Below are 21,113 nucleotides of genomic sequence, written 5' to 3' on the forward strand. Positions count from 1 at the left end.
TTGTAAAAAAAAATAATTATGGCTTGTAATTTACATGCTTGAATTTATAAATTAGTCTATTTTCAATAGAAACAAATAAGAACATCTTTTGAATTATGAACAAAGAGATAAGTAATTTTTAGTGAAGAGGGGTCAGAGTTATCGAGCAGTGAATGAGGGGAAGGTTTAAAGAATAAACTGTACTAATTGGATAAACCAAAAATTCTAAATATTTTATGGTAGGAAAATATATGAGTCTAGTTTTAGGGAAAATTTACGGATCTTAATTTAGAGTTCCGTAGCTCTTGATAAAAATAATTTAGTGACCATGATGCGAGTAAACAACATGCTGGAATTTAAATACCTAATGAATTTGTGTGTGATTAAGATTATATTATTTATGGAAACATGCTAGAAACTTGTGTATTAATTACATACTTACTTACTAAGTTATATGCTTACTTCTCTTTCTTTTCTCTTGTTTTATAGTGTTACCAATTCAGCTCAGAATTCGGAAATAGTCAGGAACTCATCTACACTATCCACAACTTTTGGTATTTGTAATCAACACTTCTAAATTATGGCATGTATAGAAGACTTGATTTTGATGTATTATGTTACAAAGTATGTAATCTAGATGTAATATATGTTATTTGATAAATCTTTTTACACCATCTTTATGATGGTAGTTAAAATGTTACATATGATTTTAAATATATGTGAAAGTTGGTTGTAACATTGGAACGATAACAAGTGTTTGAGTTCTAGTAATACCTCATACTCTGGTCCGACAAGGAACTCTGGTAAGGGGTGTTATAGTTAGTGGTATTAAACCTACGGTTTACCCGGTTCTCGGACTAACAAAATATTTGTGAAAGTCTATCTATACATGCCATAAAAATATTGTGATAGTGTGATGATTTCTGACATTTTAAATTGTGTTTATTTTTTTTTAGTAAATGGAACCCGACTAAGTTGTAATGGATGATGTAGAAAGTAATGCGCTGGCTCCTGCGCAAAGGACCGTGCCTGAGGAAAGTAGACATGAAATTGTATGTTGGGAATTTAGAGCTAAAAGAATTTGTAGTACTGGTTGATCGAGCTTGCAAGGCTGAAGAACTAAATAAATAAAAGAGAAAAGCGGAGATTGAGGCTCGAGATGTAAGAAAAAAGTCAATGAGTAAGACATTTCAATCTCAATCAAAGAAGTTTAAAGAGATGAATCCACGATTAACTGGTTCAGCTGGGTATTCATATAGAGATCGTGGGAAATCATATTCAGGTGCTAAAACTCAAGCTACTTCAATGGCAAGTGTGGGCAATATGGGGAACAACAGACCCCAAGTGTCAACAGTGTGGTAGGCGACATGTTAGTGAGTGTTGGGTGATTAAACGAGCTTGTTTCAGATGTGGTTCTCAAGAGCACTATATAAAAGATTGCCCTGAAAGGATAGAAGAAGAAAGATTTTAGAGAGTTGGATCGAGTGATACTGTTAGCAGAGGTAGACCACCGAGAAATACTGAAAGCAGAATTAGCAGTAAAAGTGTGGTGAAAGATACAGCCGGGAGACCAGAAACTAGAACACCTGCTAGAGCTTATGCCATACGTTCTCGTGAGGATGCATCATCTCCTGATGTGATTACTGGTACATTTTCTCTTCATGATATTGATGTTATTGCTTTGATTGACCTTGGGTCTACTCATCCATATGTATGTGTGAATTTAGTATCTAATAAGAATTTTCCTGTTAAAAATACTGAATTTGTGTTTAAAGTATCAAATCCTTTAGGCAAATATGTGTTAGTCGATAAGGTTTGCAAAAATTGTCCTTTGATGATTCAAGGTCACTGTTTACCGGCTAATCTGATGTTGTTACCATTTGATGAGTTTGATGTTATTTTGGGGATGGATTGGTTGATATTGCATGATGCCAAGGTAAATTGTAGATAGAAAATCCTTGAATTGAAGTGTGAAAATGGTAAAATTCTTCGGGTTGAAACAGAGGAGCCGAATAAATTGCCCATGGTGATCTCGCACATGTCTGCTAAGAAATACATGAGAAAAGGATGCGAAGCTTATTTTGCTTATGTGTTAAATACTGATATAGCTGGGCCGAAGCTTGAACCATTGCCAGTAGTCTGTGAATTTTCAGACGTATTTCTAGAGGAATTGCCTGAGTTACCTCTGATTAGAGAAGTTGAGTTTGCTATTGACTTATTATCGGTACTGCACCGATCTCTATTGCTCCGTATAGGATGGATCCGACTGAATTGAAAGAATTAAAAGTTCAGTTACAAGAGTTGACAGATAAAGGATTTGTAAGACTGAGTTTTTCTCCCTAGGCTGCTCCTGTATTATTTGTGAAAAAGAAAGGCGGCTCTATGAGACTTTGTATTAACTATCGTCAGCTCAACAAAGTGACTATAAAGAACAAGTATCCTTTGCCGAGAATTGATGATTTGTTTGACCAACTAAAAGGAGCAACAATATTTTCAAAGATCGATCTGAGATCTGTTTACTATCAGTTGAGAGTTAGAGAGTCAGATGTGCCAAAAACTGCTTTCAGAACGAGATATAGACATTACAAATTTCTGGTGATGCCTTTTGGTTTAACTAATGCTCCGGCCATTTTTATGGATTTGATGAATTGAATTTTCTAACTGTATCTGGATAAGTTCGTGGTGGTGTTCATAGATGATATTTTAATTTATTCTCGGGACGAGCACGCCGAACATTTGAGAATCGTGTTGTAGATCCTGAGAGAGAAGAAATTATTTGCTAAATTCAGCAAAAGTGAGTTTTGGCTTCGTGAAGTAGGATTCTTGGGAATATAATTTCAAGCGAGGGTATTCGGGTTGATCTAAGTAAAATTTCAACAATTGTTGATTAGGAACCACCAAAGAATGTGTTCGAGGTTAGAAGCTTTCTGGGCTTAGCCGGGTATTATAGACGTTTTGTTTGGGGATTTTCGATGATTGCTTCTCCTATGACTAAGTTATTGCAGAAGAATGTAAAGTTTGAATGGACTGATAAATGTCAACAAAGTTTTGAGAAATTAAAGACATTATTGACTGAGGCGCCGGTATTGGTACAACCGGAGATAGGAAAAGAGTTTATAATTTACAGTGATGCATCGTTGAATGGTCTTGGGTGTGTGTTAATGCAAGAGGGTAAAGTAATAGCTTATGCTTCGAGATAGCTGAAACCACACGTGAAGAATTATCTGACGCATGATTTAGAATTGACTGTCATTGTTTTTGCTTTAAAAATTTGACGTCATTATTTGTATGGTGAGAAATGTCGAATCTTCACTGATCATAAGAGTTTGAAGTATTTAATGAATCAAAAAGACCTAAATTTGTGACAACGAAGATGGCTCAAACTAATGAAAGACTATGAGCTAGTGATTGACTATCACCCCTGAAAAGCTAATGTAGTTGCTGATGCCTTAAGCAAAAAATCTTTATTTTCTTTGAGAACTATGAGTATGAGATTAACTTTGTCTGATGATGGTTCAATTTTGGCTGAATTGAGGGCTAGACCATTATTCCTTCAGCAAATTCGGAAAGCTCAAAAGAATAATAGGGAATTACAAGCCAGGAGAGCTTAGTGTGAACTAAGTGGTGATTCAGATTTTCAAATTAGATCAGATGATTATTTGGTGTTCCGGGAAAGGATATGTGTACCGAGAAATGATGTGTTGATTCGAACAATTTTATATGAGGCACACAGTAGTGATTTGTCAGTTCACCCTAGTAGCACAAAAATGTATAATGATTTTAAGAAATTGTATTGGTGGTCGAGCATGAAAAACGATATCTCGAAATTTGTATCAAAATGTTTAATTTGCCAACAAGTGAAAGCTGAGCATCAAGTACCATCGGGTTTACTTCAACCATTAATGATTCCTGAATGGAAATGGGACAGCATCACGATAGATTTTGTGACGGGATTGCCTCTGACTCCAAGAAAGAAAGATGCTATTTGGGTAATCGTTGATAGATTGACGAAATCAGCCCATTTTATACCGGTACGTATTGATTACCCACTTGACAAGTTGGTAGAGTTATATGTTGCTAAAATTGTAAGATTTCACGGGGTGCCTAAGTCTATCATTTCGGATAGAGATTTGAGGTTCACTTCGGGGTTTTGGATAAAATTCCAAGAAGCCTTGGGTACAAAATTGAACTTTAGTAGTGGATTCCATCCGCAAACTGACAGACAATCTGAAAGAGTAATTCAAGTTCTTGAATACATGCTCCGATGTTGAGTATTAGAATTTGAAGGCAGTTGGGAGAAATATCTACCATTGGTTGAATTTGCTTACAACCAATGGAAGTTGGAAGAAATAGCTATCAGTCAAGTATACGAATGGCACCGTATGAAGCATTATATGGACGTAAGTGTAGAACCCTTTTATATTGGATAGAGCTCAGTGAGAAACGGATTCACGGGGTTAACTTGGTGAAAGAAACTGAAGAAAAAGTGAAAGTATTCCGTGACCGTTTAAAGGCTGCTTCAGATCGACAAAAGTCATATGCGGATTTAAAAGGAAAAGAAATTGAGTTCCAAGTGGGTGATAGAGTGTTTTTGAAGGTATCTCCATGGAAGAAGATTTTGAGATTTGGCCATAAAGGCAAATTGAGTCCACGTATTATTAGGCCGTATGAAGTTATTGAAATGATTGGACCCGTAGCTTATCGGTTAACTTTGCCAGTAGAGTTGGAAAGAATACATAATGTATTTCATGTATCAATGTTGCGACACTATCGTTCTGATCCCTCACATATAATTTCTTCTACAAAGATTGAAATTCAATCGGATATGACTTATGAGGAAGAACTGATAAAGATTCTGGCTCGGGAGGTCAAACAGTTAAGAAATAAGAGTGTAGCCTTAGTAAAAGTGTTGTGGCAAAAACAGGGAATGGAAGAGGCTACATGGGAACCAGAGAAAGTTATGAGGAAACAGTACCCAAACCTCTTTTCCGATAAGATTTTCGATGACGAAAACCCCTAAGGGGGGAGAGTTGTAATAGCCCGATTTTGGGCCTAGTCAAAATAGTGGTTACGGGACCATAAATCTGAAGAGAGAAAATATTATTATCATTATATTTTTATGGTCTACAATTTCACGAAAAGATTTCGTGAAAATTTCGTGTGAAAATTTCGACGTTTGGGAACTCAATTTAGTCAAAAGGACTAAATTGTAAAGAGTGCAAAAGTTGAGTTCTACATGTTAGAGGTGTCCAATTATTATGAAATTTTAAAATTGAGGTCCTAATGTGGTAATTAGACCATTAATTAATTGATGGACAGAAATAGGCATAGGATTAGTGAAATAGATTTTTTAATTAGGGGTATTTTAGTCATTTAGTAAATAAATAGAATTTAAAAAGGGAAAATGATGTAAAAATTTGTTCATCTTCTTAAGCTTTCTGTCGAATTTTGGAAGACACCATAGCTAGGGTTTTCACACTTTTTCAAGCTCATAGTAAGTGATTCCAAGCCCCGTTTTTAATGTTCTTTACGTTTTTGATATCCCGGTAGCTTAGTTTAGCTTATTCTAACAATAATTTAACCTAGGGTTCATATTTGGAAAAATACCCAGAGGTGAAATGTGTTTATCTTGATGTTTTATGGTAGAATATGAAGCTAGAAATTGTGTTAAACAACTTTTGTTAGTCGATTTTAAGTGAAAACGAGTAAATTGACATAATCGGTAAAAATATCTAATGTTCATAAGTACATGTTAGAGTGAGAATTTCATGTTACCATAGAAGGGAAAAATGTTCAGCATGTTATAAAACATAAGACTTAGGGATGAAGTTAAATTTTTGAGCTTTGGGACAAAAATGTAAATATGCAAAAGTTTAGGGACAAAATCATAATTTTTGCAAAAAGTTGAGTCGAGGACTGTTTTAATAAATGTGAATATTAAACAAGCTAAATTTGCTATTATAGATCAAGAAAGACGAGAAGTCAACCTCAATCGGGGAAAGGAAAAGATCGTGGAGTAAATTGCAAAAATTATAATATTTTGCATCGAGGTAAGTTTGTATGTGAATTAATGCATTTTTTTAATTTTATTTAATATATTATTAAGATACGATTGAATATAGAATAAATATTTGATGTAGATTATAAAAATGTGGTTAAGTTGAGAAAGGTGGTAAAATGTTAAAAAAATAAGGTTCCCGATTGAACACTCGGATTAGACTGGAATACATTGAATGTAAAGGGGTCGCTAAGTGCAGATTTCCTGAGGGGTTGCTAAGTGCTGATTCCCTGAATTATTGATTCCAATTGTGGTTGCTAAGTGCTGATTCCACCGTATCCTTGATTGTGAAAGGGGTTGCTATGTGCTAATTCCCCGAATCACTGAATATATGGTGGTTGCTAAGTGCTGAATCCACCGAGTAACGGATAATGTTCCGAATTGTTCAACGGGGAAATTTGAAAAGTGAAAGTACATGTGAAATAGATAAGATTATGTGAGGAATATTGGGTTTGATACTTAATCGACCCATTAGTAAGGTGATATGAAGTATCAAAACTACTAAAGAGTAAATTTAGAAATAAAACAGTTTTGAACAACAGCAGTTGGGCAACTTTGAAAAATCACCAAAAATGGTAACAATTGAATTAGAGGCTGAATAATATATTAAATTGAAGCTGAATGAGTCTGTTTTCACATGAAAGAAACAGAGAAAGAAAAAGAGTTATATATTTTGAAATATTTGAATTTTAGTGAGACTGGGTAAGGGGTGTTACAAATAATATGATAAGCGAAGAGTAAGTCTAGTAAGAGTTATTGCCAAATGTATCAGATGCCTAGTTTGTTTGACTACTATGTTAAATAGGTTGTGTAACGCGGTCTGGTTGTGAATAAAAGGCGGGGTCCTCTGTATTTAAGATGTTAACATATTGTCTGTATATGCATTTTAATGATGGTTCCAAGTTTTTTAAGTAGTTGTTGTTGCTGGTTCGAGAGAGAGATGTTCGAGTTTGGAACTCCAAGGCACAATACAGGTGAATTTTAGGTGGGTCTCTTGTATTGACTCCTATAAGTTATTCTAGAAAGTTCTACTTATGTTTGATGCCCTAATATCAATGCATGAGTACTTGAACGACTTTTGAATAGATATGTGAGACATTTGTATAATATTTGTGTAAGTTTAAGTGTGTGACGTGTTGTATGTATGGGTGTATGTGATTTTATGAAGCAAATATATATGTGCACATGGAAAGTATACAGATACCTGATCATGCTGATGTGTGGGTAGTATGTAAAGGAGTACGATTTAGTTAGGAAAATAAGTATAGTTTACATGAATGTGTACTTATAATATATGTATCATGCATTACGGAAAGTGTTGGAGAAATGAGGGTTTAACAGAGTGTTGGGAAAAGTATATGATGGGGTTTTGACACCGCAATGGTATGTAATAAAGTCTGTTGGGACAGTAAACATGAATTTTGGTATGACAATTTTGAAGAAAGACCATGGCCATGGCACATTCTCAAATGGGCAGTTAAGTCACATTTATCTACTAGGATTTCTGCGTGTTCTAGGGTGATGATGGGCAAACCTCATGCGATGATGAGTTTAGGAAAATCCATATCGCAAACACGACAGTTTATGTGTTGCCTTAGTTGCATCCAAGTAGAACCTTTGTGTCGTACTCCATTTGGCCTTTGTGGCGTATTTTGTTTAGCCTTTGTGGCGTATTCTGTTTGGCCTTTGTGCCATAATATGTAAGTGTTTTTGTGGCATAATCTGCATGTGCCTTTGTAGCGAATTCTATAACTGTCTTTATGGTAAAATTTGGGTAAGTTCTGATATATCTTTGATAGAAAATTCTATGATAAAAATCTGGTACATCTAAATATAACTATGTGCCTATGTTTCTAAAGAGGGAATCCGCCATAGTATTTTGTTAGTGTAGGATATGGTGGTATTCATAGTTATGGAATGTATATGTGTACATTGTTTTGAGTTGTCTATGCTACGAAGGGTTGAAATCTGAGTTGTCTGGTACTCACTATATATGAATAGTATTATGTCTTGTTCTAGGGCTATTTGAAATCTGTGTCGTTGGTCAATTTGGGCTTTCTTGTGTTATGTAACAGATAATTTGAAATTCTTCTGAATGATTTGAAACATTTCATCTTCAGTATGAGCACGGTTCGAGATTGAATTAGGATATGATCTAATGGATAGTCTGATAGTTATCAAAATCGGTATGGGAATCTGCTAATTGCAATATCAATTAGTAAATATTAGCCAAAGAATAATATCCAATGACCATTTTAGAGAAAAGTGCTAAGTGTTTGTTTAAAGGAGAATTCGTTAAAAGTAGGCTTTGTACAAATATTCGTCTAAGAAGCACCTCAATCTTCAAGATGAGGAATTAAACTAGAAACACTCTAAGGTATTTTGTGCTAAAACTCACTAAGTTCAAGCGAACTTACAAAGTCTTTATTTATGTTTGAGGTTCTGTTGGGAGAGTGAGTACGCCAAGAAGGACCAAGTCAGGAATGCGTTGGGAATTGGAGAGTTAGGATATTATGCATACAAGAAATATTTTAGAATTTTGGCGTGTAGTTATTTACATCAAGAGGAGTCTAGTTTAAATAAAAAATTATAATGATGCATATTGTTTTACACTTCATTGTAATCATTTGGTATTCTCTTTATATAGTAGAACCATGCAAAAATAATAACGAATTATGTTGATATAGTATTATACGCAAAATGTTTAAAATTTGTACTAAGTGTTTGTAGGTTGTAATATCTAATATCTGGACTTAGTGATTCAGGTTGGGTTGAGGGTGTTACAATTTAATTGGTATCAGAGCTTTTGATGTAGTCGATCTTCTGGCAGTTAAGTAAGAGTCCACCCTATATGCATAGTACGACGAACCTGGCTTAGCCTCTTAGGTATGTTAAAGATTTCTATGCACGATGAATATTTGTTATTAGGCTTATGCACTAATTGGATGGAAATACATGTTCTTACTAGTTGATTATTATCACCCTACAGTGGTTGATTCAATGAGTGTGGGAATTATTATTGCAACGACTTACAAATGTTTTCAAGGTTAATGTAAGACGCATGCATCATCTTAATGCATACTGGAATGTTGCAAAACATTTTCAAACATTTTCTTAATACAAATATACTAATATATGAATGTTTATTTTCATATTGAAAATGGCACCGACTCCCTTATTTAACATACTCACTGAAAAAAATTAAACAAAAATAATTATAAAGAATGGAAAAGGAACTTGATAATTGTCTTGAGTTGTGAGAAACTTAAAACAGTTCTTGATAATATGTGCCCACCGGCCACTCAAGCTGAGGCTAGAAAATGCTGGGAAAAGTGATGAGATAGCTCGTTGCTATATACTAGGAAGCGTGACCACTGCTCTTAATAAGCAACTAGAGCGCTGTAAGACTACTAAAGTGATTCTAGATATGCTAGAAGACATGTTTGAAGGCCAAGCTACCTTCGGTCGACAATCTGCCATGACTAGCTTAATAAATCCCTAGCAAAAGCCTAGTGCTTTGTTCAAAGACCATATGATCACTCTTATGGGATACTTTGCTGAGGTCATGGACAATAAGGCCAATTTGGAATAGGACACTCAAATTGAGATGGTGTTCAAAAGCTTGTCCAAAGATTTTGCTAGTTTTTGAGCCGCATATAACCTTGACAACAAAAACCTGACACTTACACAACTCATGAAGGAGTTACAATCCTATGAGTTGATGCTGAATGGCGGTTAGTTGGTCCAAAGAGTAGAAGCAAATATATTCATAGCTTCTTCCTCAAAAGGTAAGGGAAAGCATGCTAAGAAAGGTAAGACTAAGGTTTCTGGGCCACTACAATTGAAAGGAAGAGAACCAGAAAGCCTAACGACTTATCTAAGTCTATATGCTTCTTCTGCAGTAAGAAATGAAACTTCAAGGCAAACTATAAGGAGTGGAAGGAATACCTGGGCACCATTGGCAAAGGTATGGAACTCTTAATGATAGAAGCTTATTTAGTGGAGAATTTAATAGACCACTAGGTCATTGATTCAGGAGTCATTAATCATGTTTATGTTTCTCTACAAAGGTTCGGTGAGATAAAGGATCGTATAGATAAGATCATATTGTTGAGGACCGATAACAGGACAAGTGTGGCATTTGAAGCAATAGGAGATGTACATCTTTATTTTGAAAAATTTAAGAAGATTATTTCAAAAAAGGTTTTCTATATACCATGTTTCAAAAGAAACTTAATTTTTGTTGCATGTTTATATAAAGACAGCTTGACCGTGACTTTTAAAAATGGAATTACAATGTTTAGAAATTGCAATCTTATCTATAATTGATAGATGTCAAATAATTTCTATATTATCAAACCAAATATGTACACACTATTTGAGACTGAAATATTAAATAAAGACTTAAAACTTCTCACTCCAATGAGACATACCTTTGGCATTTGATACTTGTCATATCAACTAAGAAAGAATCACTAGACTTGTGAAAGACAACATCTTAAGTTCATTTAAAGAAGTTGATCTTTCACAATGTGAATCCTACTTAGAAAGTAAGATGACTAAACGATCTTTTAATACAAAAGAAATGAGGGCCAGAAAACCCTTAGAACCTAGGCATAATGACGTATATAGCCCCATGAGCATTAGTGCAAGAGGTGGTTGAGTATTATGTAACATTTATTGATGACTATTTCAGATATGTGAATGTATACCTGATTCACCGCAATTGTGAAACCCGTGATAAATTTAAAGAGTTTCATGGAATTGGAGAAACAACTAGGTTTAACTATTAAGGCACTTTGGTCTAATCAATGTGAGAATATTTATCTGATGAGTTCTTAGGGTAGTTCATAAAGAATGAAATTCTATCCCAATTAACCGCACCAGACACTCTACAACAGAATGGCATGGTAGAGAGAAGAAATTGAATGTTGTTATACATGGTACACTCGATGTTAAGCTATTCAAAGTTCTCAATATCTTTCTGGGGATATACAGTACAAATGGCTTGCTATATTCTGAATGATATGCCAACTAAGGCAACATCAAAAAATCCATAGGAATTGTTGCATGGCAGGAAGTCAAGTCTAAAACATTTAAGGATTTGGGGATGCCCAACATATGTATTGGATAAAGATGCGAGGAATTAGACTCGCAGATAGAATGGTGCATGCTTGTAGGATATCTAAAGGGAACAAATGGTGGTTTGTTTTATAACCCAAAAAAGTAAACCATTATATTGTAAACTCATGCTACGTTAATTGAATAAAGTTAAATGAATGACTTCAAACCTTGGAGTAAAGAGGTACTTGAAGAGCTTTCGAGAATTATAAAGAACCCTATGGAAACAGTTTCAGAACCAAATCCTAATAGTAAACCTACAAATGATCAGTAGCATAAGGAGCTTCGTCGCAGTGGAAGGGTCTCTCGTAGGCTTGAGTTTTTCTAATATGGAAAAATTTTTTAACACTGAGTTTCGTAAACACAAAGATAATGACTCACTCATATATGACGAAGCGATGCAAATGTTGATTTTAAGCTCTGGGAAATAGCTATGAAAGCTGAGATGGACTCCATGTATTCCAACTCAATTTGAGAACTTGTAGACTTATCAAAAAGGATAAAACCCATAGGGTGTAAGTGCATCTACAAGAGGAAATGTGGATGGGAAAAATGAAACTTATAAAGCCAAACTTGTAGCAAAGGTTATACTAAAAAAGAAGGTATTGATTATGAAGAAACCTACTCTTCGGTTGCCATGCTCAAGTTAATCTACATACTACTATCCATTGCGACGACTCTTGATTGCGAGATTTGGCAAATGGATGTCAAGACAACATTTTTGAATGACTGTCTCGAAGAAAACATCTACATGATGTAACCCACCAAATATATAGCTAAAGGAAATTAGCATAAAGTTTGCAAACTGCTTAGATCCATATATAAACTTAAGCAAGCATCCCACTCATGGAATCAAAGATTTGATCAAATGATCAAGACTTTTGGATTCGAGCAAAATGTCGATGAACCTTGTGTTTACAAACATTTAGGGGATGGAAAGATAGTCTTTCTCGTTCTATACGTAAATGTCATTCTACTCATTGGAAATATGTAAGGACATTTTTATCGGTTAAAGTATGGTTAACACAACAGTTTAGTATGAAGGACTTGGAAGAAACTAATTTTTTTCTAAGTACTCGAATCCTAAGGGATCGAAAGATCAAAGTGATAACTTTTTCTCAAGCTTCATAAACAAACAAAATATTAGAGCGTTATGCAATGATCGATTTGAAAAGGGAAATCAACCATCCATATCGGGATTTCATACCTCTTTAGAGGACTATCCTAAAACAGCTAAAGAAAGAGAAAACATGAGAAAGGTTCCTTTTGCTTTGACGGTAGGACTTCTCATGTATGTGAGGCTATGCACACAACAAGATATTTGCTTTGTAGGGGGATTGGTAAGTCGATATCAGACGAATCCATGATCAAGGCACTGGCAAGCAGTTAAGCATATACTCAAGTATTTATGGAGAACGAGGAATTATATGCTTGTGTATTTTAGAGGAGATCTCAGTCCTATCGAATACACTGATTTTGACTTCCAGACGTATCAGGATTTAAAGAAATCGATATTAGGTTGTGTTTTAGTCCTAGATAATGGGTCTATAGTGTGAACAAGTGTCAAACAGGGTTGCACTACTAACTTCACTATAGAGGGTTGGATATAAGGTATAGAAAAGCTATGACACTATAATAGTGTGGATATAGCTAAACCGAAATTAACCACATAAGGACAAAACACGTAAGGGAGACAGTAGTGTTTGACAAAATGGGACGTGAAGTTAAAGATCACATATAAAGAAAAACCCCATAGCCAAGACACTTATGGCAAGAGAGCTCTTTGCGAAACATATAAAAGGGAAAAAGAATGTGAAACATGACTCATCTACTTCACTATGGAAATTGGGAGAGCGTTGAATCTGGTGCCCAAAGTGTAGTATTTTCGTCAATATACACTTGTAATTTTTTGAATAGATTGGTTAATAAAACAAATTCATTGATTACATTAATATAATTTGTATAATTTTCCTCACATTGTTTTTGTATACATAGCAAAATAGAAGCAAATGTTGCTCATTGGTTGTTTAATGTTCAACTAATACTAAGCGATATTACGTGGTCAGATCGTAATACAAAAAGACAGTATGTATTAGTAGACGAACCTAAACATGTCCTGAGTTTCAATAAATAAGGAACCGAAAGCTAGTGCGTTGGGTGTACAACTTCTGTAATATGTAACGTCATTCACAACAGTGGAATTTATAGTCTAAAACATGGGTAAATGATATCCTCTCGTTGGCATTACATGGTTGATGAAAAGTAAACGTGGTCACGGGTCATCCGCCTTTGTGATGGATGACTTGATCACTATTTGATAGTGATTGAGTTTTCATGAAGGAAGATGTAAATGTTACCATGAGATAAAATAGGATCATATTGGGGGAACATATATTATCCCAAAGAGATCAATGATATCCTATGAGGCTAATACACTAATGACAAGGTCATTGGATAAGCACTGAATAGTTGCTTTCGTAATGGTATGTCGTTGAGGAGAGCTCAGTCACGATATTATAGTGGATTGATTTCATGACTAAATAAGTTTATAATCAATAGCAAAAAAGCCAAAACTTAATTACAAATCATTTGAGCCTCAAACCCATATGTTCAATCAGTCCCTCCGCTAGCTCATTCAAACTAAAAATGAATTACATGTTTAAATAAAAATGAACGAAATGAATAGAAAAAGAGAAATGAGAAACATTCATAAATGATTATGGTTTTCTCCGAAATGGAGAAATGGAATCATTTGGAAATGAATGTAGGTTTCCAAAAATGGAAAGGGAATTGAAAATGGAAAATCGCAATCCTATATAGGATTTCATGTCTTTAGACCTAGCTAATTGTCTGTACTTAAGTAAATTTAGTTTCATTTTAGGACATTCTATTCGTAATTTTCATTGAATTGCATTAAGAAGATTAGAATGTGATTAAATGTTATTATTTACTTGTTTGTAGGAAGGATTTGTTTGCTAGTGATTGGCATGTGCATGATGCGGAGAAAGAAATAAAGGAATGGAGGTTTGCAGTGGCAAAAGGTTGGATAGTTTGCCAACATAAATGCCATGGTAATTCCAGGAAGACCGAGTCAACACTCAATGCATAACAGTTTTAGCCAAACTCTACTTGTACCAAAAAACTTTGTCTAAAAAATAGGGAAGAAAATCATGGGCTGATTAGATTTACCCTAGGGAAAAAGCTTATAAAAAGCCAAAGGATGAAACCTAAAAAAGGGGAATGAAAAAGAATAACAAAAATGAGGAAACCCTAAAGGGGGCGAACAAAAAAAAAAGAGATCCTTAGACAAAAATAAAGGGTAGTGGCTAAGTAGTGACGAGAAGAGAAAGATAAAGGCAGTCCTTCTCAACCACCATAGGACACTGTGTCACTAAAGTGTAGGATGGATAAGCAAAAGCTATCCTCTCGAAGTTCTTCTATTATTTCTTTATTGCTTTTCGTGAATTGTTTTGTTGAAATGATATTAAATGATATTTTGATTTTGAATTTTAATTTCTGACCCATGAGCTAAATCTCATAGGGTTGGAACTACATGATGAAACCTTTATTTTCTTAATGGTTGAAGCATAGATCTGAATTAATTTACTATTTCATTCAATTTTTTTATTTCTAAGTTGTATCGTGCAAACCTTAGACATAGATGACTATGCAGCATGCCCATAAACTAATCTAATTTTGAAAAGGTTGGAGTAGTTGGACCATAATTGAATGATATGAGCAAGTACTCGATAGATACTTGTAGTAGACTCTAGACATAGAGCAATGTTCATATAAAATGAAGATGAAACAGTGCAGGGTACCATGCTAAAGCCGTAGACATGGGTAAGGTAACTGAGATCTTTCTCTCGAAAGAAGCAGGTCATTTTAGGTCTCTTTTAAGCTGTAGATTTGAGTTTTGCTGAAGCCTTACTGAAAGTAAGGGTAGATTCTTAGTAATCTCCACCTTCCAAATCAACATCGTAGAACCATTATCCTTTGCCGTAGTATCTTTGTCATAGTATTCTTGTTTATTTATTCATTTGTATATTATTCACGTAATTATTCTTGTAATTGCAATTGCATTTTCACTTTTGACTTGTCATAGCATTTTCCATTATTTATCAATTGCACATATCACACACATTATTGTTCCTTTAGATTACCATTGTAAACTTAACTTTGTTTTGCCATAGCATTAATCATAATTTATTATAATAACTGAACCATTTTATACCTAATCTGATCCCTGTGAAGATGATCTTACTTATCACTTTATTACTTGATCCGACGTGTAAACTTGCACAATTCGCATATCATTTCACACGCGACAAGTTTTTGGTGCTGTTACCAAGGATCAGCAATTTGGTGTAATTTGGTTTGGTTATTTTACTTAATTCCATTAGTTTATTTAACTTAGTTATATTTATTTTCTATAGGTTTGCCATTAGTGCATGAGAAGAGGCATTCCTACTGACAAAAGGTATCCTTTTGACCTAGAGATCAAGAGAACTTTACGAAGAAGGCTGAAAGAACTGCAAAAAAATGATAGGAATGGGAATGATCCTGTTCTTAATGATAATCCGAATGGTCAGGATGCTAATCCTCCTGTTCGTAGGGTGATACCTGGTCTGGATGATAATCTAAATGGTCAGGATATTAATCCTCTTGTTTATCAAGTGATAGATGATCGAGACAAACTAATTCGAGAGCATGTTGTTCCAGTTTTGGATGACCTGAACCAGGGATAGTTAGACCACAAATACAAGCTCAGTAATTTGAACTGAAACTGGTGATGTTTCAGACGTTGCAAATGGTAGAACAGTTTAATGGATTACCTACTAAATATCCAAGATTGCATTTAAGACTTTTTCTAGAGGGTTGTGACTCTTTTAGACATCAAGGTGTTCCTGAAGATGCTATACGACTTAAATTATTTTCGTAATCTTTAATAGATTGTGCGAGAGCATAGCTGAATGTTTAGCCATTGGGAATAGTGACATCATAGAATGATCTTTGCCAAAGGTTTTTGCTATGGTATAATCCTCTAAATATGAATGCCAAGCTTAGAAACGACATCACATCCTTTTGACAATTAGAGGATGAAACACTATATGAAGCTTGGGAATAATTTAAAGAGTTAATTCAGAAATGTCCGATGCATGGATTTCAACACTGGACTCAGATGGAGATATTCTATAATGGGTTGAATGAGTATACGAGGATGGTTGTTGATGCTTCTACCAATGGTACTTTATTAGACAAATCTTATAATGAAGCATATGAGATAATGGAAGAGATTGCCAATAATGATTATCAGTATTTGACTGCAAGAGTTGGGATGAGCAAAAAAGTTGTTGGTACCATGGAACTTGATACAATCACTTCATTGACAGCCCAGGTATCATCTTTAACTAATATGATTAAGACGATGAATATACCAACTACAGTTTAAGAGATGAAAGCAGTCGAGCTTGCATGTGTTTGTTGTGGTGAAGACCATGCATTTGATGAATGCCCATCAAACCAAGCATTTGTGTGCTACATGGGTAATTTCAATCGAAACAATAATCCCTATTCCAAAACCTATAATCCAAGGTGTAGGCAACATCCAAACTCTAGTTGGAATAATCAAGGTGAGGGGAATTTTAACAATACTGCAAAATAGAATGCCAACAGTGCACCGCCTGGTTATAATCATCCTATGCCGAGGCAAAATGTACAACAAGGTCAGGCCTCAGTATCATCATCATCTATAAAAGCTTTGTTGGAAGAATATATGGCCAAGAATGATGTCGTAATTAAGAGTCAAGTCGCTTCCCTCCGAGCTCTTGAGAATCAAGTGGGGCAGATAGCAAATGCTTTGAATTCGAGGCCACAATGAGCTTTGCTAAGTGATACTAAGAATTCGAGATCACAAGGGAAAAAGCAGTGCAAGGCCATCTCTATCAGAAGTGGAACTCAGTTGAATGACATTTCTCAAGATGCCACAGCATGAGAGGATAACTTGAATAACAACCATATAAAGATCCCATAGCCGTCTGACAAGCACATTGTACCTGAAAAGGGTAAACAACATAATGTTGCAGTAGAATCAGATCGTGTTGCCAACAAGAATACCAAAGCAGAACAATATCAGCAACTTCATATCAATATACCGCTAGTAGAAACTTTAGAGCAAATGCTCAATTATGTGAAACTTATGAAGGATATACTGTCAAAGAATCGCAGACTAGAGAATTTGAAACTGTTACTCTCACTAAAGGGTGCACAGCAATGTTAATGAATAAATTACCTCCAAAGTTGAAGGACCCAGGGAGTTTCACTATCTCATGTTTAATTGGAAATCATTATGTTGGTACTGCATTATGTGATTTAGGAGCAAGTATAAATCTAATACCTCTGTCTATTTTTAAGAAGCTAGGAATTGGGAAGGCAAGACTTACAATAGTCACACTATAGCTAGCTGATCGATTTTACGTACATCTAGAAGATAAAATTGAATATGTGCTAGTAATAGTAAATAAGTTTATCTTTCTAGTCGATTTCATTATTTTAGAATGTGAAGCTAAAAAAGATGTATCGATTATCCTTGGAAAACCTTTTCTTGCTACAGGTAGAACTTTAATCGATTTGCAAAAAAGTGAACTGACCATGAGGATGAATGATCAGCAAGTCACGTTCAATGTATTTAATGCGCTGAAATATGCTGATGAGAATGAGGAATGTCGTGCCATTGACTTGATAAAAATAGTAGTACAGGAAGAGTTCATGAGATTTTTCCACAGCAATTCTAATATTGGTGAAGATTCATTTGAGTGGAGACCTTTGTGCACTTTGTTGCAGCAAAATAGTCCTTTCAATTTTGATGAACAATGTTTGGTAGCTCATATATATCTACATAGAGTTGTTGATGTCAAGGACATGAAAATGAGAGGCACATTTAAAGTTAATAGTCAGCGCTTGAAGCACTACTAGGGTGCTCATGTAGTGCGAGACAAACAATCTATTGATCTTCGAGATGTTGAACTTCAACATCTTGAAAATTCTTTTTATGTTTTTGCATATATATGTTCTTGCATTCATGATTCATTTATGTACATGCATTAAAGATAATACATCCCTTAGGTTTGAAGGTGTATTGTGCATCTAGACTACATTAGATATTTAGTTGAGCATGCGTGTTTAAGTATTTTTGTTCATTTGCCATTCATTTTGATATAGCACATATAAACGCCAAAAAATTTTATTTAGACTGCGATGAGTGTATCTTTTTTCTGCAATGTTCAATAAGGAACTTAATTCTTCTATAAACTTGGAAAGTTGTGACAATGGATTAGGTTATGTTTAGCTTATGATAGTTTGCTTGCAAATTGACCCCTAAAATTAGTATGTCCTAATTCCAATTACAATTGATCTATAGTAAGTTTCTTTTGATATACTTAGAGATTCTTAAAGCTAAATTCAGTACAATGGCAATACACAATAATGAATAAAGTGCCATAAATACTCCAATGCTTAGACCTGTTGAGTAGGTCAATAACATTTTGTTTGCTCCATTGTATTGTTGATTAGAAAAGCATGTTTGAGTAAGAGTGTGTAAAAAATAATAATAAGTAATATTAATAATAAGTAATATAAGGGCACTCCACTATAGTAATAGGCTGAATACCTAAGAGGGTAGTTGTTTGCTCCATCCATGTTTTTAGTCAAAAGCCTTAGCTTCATGAGTGAGTTTCAAATCGTGGCGTGATTGAGTATTCGGTAATTTAGTGTACGTTCCATTGTAATTGTCGAGTTAAAGAATCATATGACGAGTTGAATCCCTTAGTAAAAAAATAGGCATAATAAACTGATATGTATGCGTTTGGGTATGTATAAGGCCAGATGGAAAAAAATAAAGAAAACTGAGTTAGTTATAAGATGAACTAAGTAAAGTAAGAGACACTAGCTATAGTGAAACTTGCATGAGTACTTAGGATTTTTCTTTCTTTTAGGGCAAAATTTTCTGCACTGTCTTTACATATCATTTCACACGCGATAATGGAAATGAAAATGGAAATTTGCAATCCCATATAGGATTACTTAAAAAATGATGGAAGAATGAGTTTATGTTTTTTGACTGTTTTAAAGCCCGAAAATTAAAATAAAACATTCAATCATAGTGAACTTGTTGAGTTATGACATATTGAAAAAATTTTATCGAAATTTTATTGGTGAAAAATCATCAAAATATTATTAGGGGGTAAAGTCGTCAAAATGTTACTAGAATAAAATTGGTATGAGAAAATTATTTAAAATGAAATATTGAAGTTTATTTTGGAAAATAGAAATAACTGAATCGGGTTAGATCTCATTACAGAGTATTGGGTCAAAATGGCCTAAGAAATACTCGTAATTGGACCCGATGTAAGAAATGCCCAAAACCCCTCATACAACTTGAAAGGGGTGACAACCCTAGTAGAAATACAAGGGTGTCGTTAACCCCTCTCCTACTCTAAGTAGGATGTTATTTTTCTATTTAAAATAAACCTCTACAACTCTACAATTGTTCTACCTTCTCTTCCTATAAATAGATGGCACTGGAAGAGCTATTTACGCAACTCTTGAGAGATTGTTATTCTTCCAAAAAATAGAGAGAATTTATTCTCAACTTATAAATATATTTTTCAGAATAACAATTTTACTGGTTTCTATTAAAGAAGAGAGAATTTTCTTTTTAACCCTAAAAGGAAAAACTTTTTCTAGTTCTGTGTTTTGATTTAAATGGTTCGAGCTCACACTCGAAGCAGTTTGTGGTATGAGAATAGCAGAGTAGATCATTGGTTGAAAGCTAGGAAACATCACGGATCCTGTTATCCAAAAACACAGGTACGAATTCAGTTAAGGTTTATTCCTATAAATATCACAAACCTGGTCGGTTTTTAAATTTTTTTATTTTTCGCTATGCAAGAAAACTATTTTCAAACCCGGTTATTTTGCAACATTATCATGTGAAATTCACTGAATAACTTTTTTTTATAAAGGACAACAAATTACACGTGTTACTCATTGAGGTTGTCCTAAGACGGTTCATTTGTGGTACATGTTAAGATAGATGTTGAGTTGATGGTTATAAACCCAAAATCATTCTAGCTAAGTAACTTCCAACGAAGCCATACTACAGTTAGAATGATGGTCAAACATGAAAATATTATTAATACATGTGAATACCTAAGGGATTAGGTTTATGTATTAATTGGATGAAGATCTGTGTTCTTACTAGTTGAGTAAGATTGTCGCAAGGTGATTTAATTCAATGGGTGTAGGAATTATTGTTGCAACAACTTACAAATGTTTTCCAAATTTTAAAATAGGACGAGTGCATCATCTTAATGCATCATCTATTAATGGGAATAACAATCAAATTTAAATGAAATGCGTGGTTAAGACCATTGGTTCAAGTTGGGCCATTCTAGTTCACAAGGCTATTGAAGAGCTAAATCATAGACACATTTTTTGTGGTTGTTTGTTCAGTAAGGGTTAGTGTAACACCCCGTACCCGAGACCGTTGCCGGAGTCGAACGCGAGGTGCTAACAGACTTAATTACTTTGTTTTCACAGTCCATTAAAAAAATTCCAGACAAGCTGGCTAACCGCGTCACTGTCACCTTAAAAATCATATCTCGAGTTCAAAAACTCAAAAACTGATTCCGTAAATTTTTCCCGAAATTAGACTCATATATCCATCTGTGGATTTATTTCTAGAATTTTTGGTTGGGCCAATTGGTACAGTTTATTAGTTAAAGTCTCCCCTGATTCTGGGTTCGACTACTCTGACCTTCATGTATTCTGACTTGGATATCTCCCTGTACAAAGCTTCAATACTCATGCCGTTTGTTTCTATAGAAACTAGACTCAGAGAGGAATCCATACATATAAGGCATGACTTCTAATTATCTCTGGATAATTTATGGTG

At 34.5% G+C, this 21,113-nt stretch overlaps 1 non-coding gene across 1 annotated transcript; it reads right to left on the reverse strand.

Annotated features, from left to right (window-relative positions):
• Window positions 1-16,217: 16,217 nt before the first annotated feature.
• Window positions 16,218-16,324, reverse strand: LOC121223876 (small nucleolar RNA R71). Its single transcript, XR_005921342.1, has one exon. It is a non-coding gene; the product is annotated as a small nucleolar RNA R71 (small nucleolar RNA).
• Between the last annotated feature and the right edge of the window lie 4,789 nt (window positions 16,325-21,113).

Source organism: Gossypium hirsutum, chromosome D11 (assembly GCF_007990345.1).
Source record: "Gossypium hirsutum isolate 1008001.06 chromosome D11, Gossypium_hirsutum_v2.1, whole genome shotgun sequence".
NCBI classification, from domain to species: domain Eukaryota; kingdom Viridiplantae; phylum Streptophyta; class Magnoliopsida; order Malvales; family Malvaceae; genus Gossypium; species Gossypium hirsutum.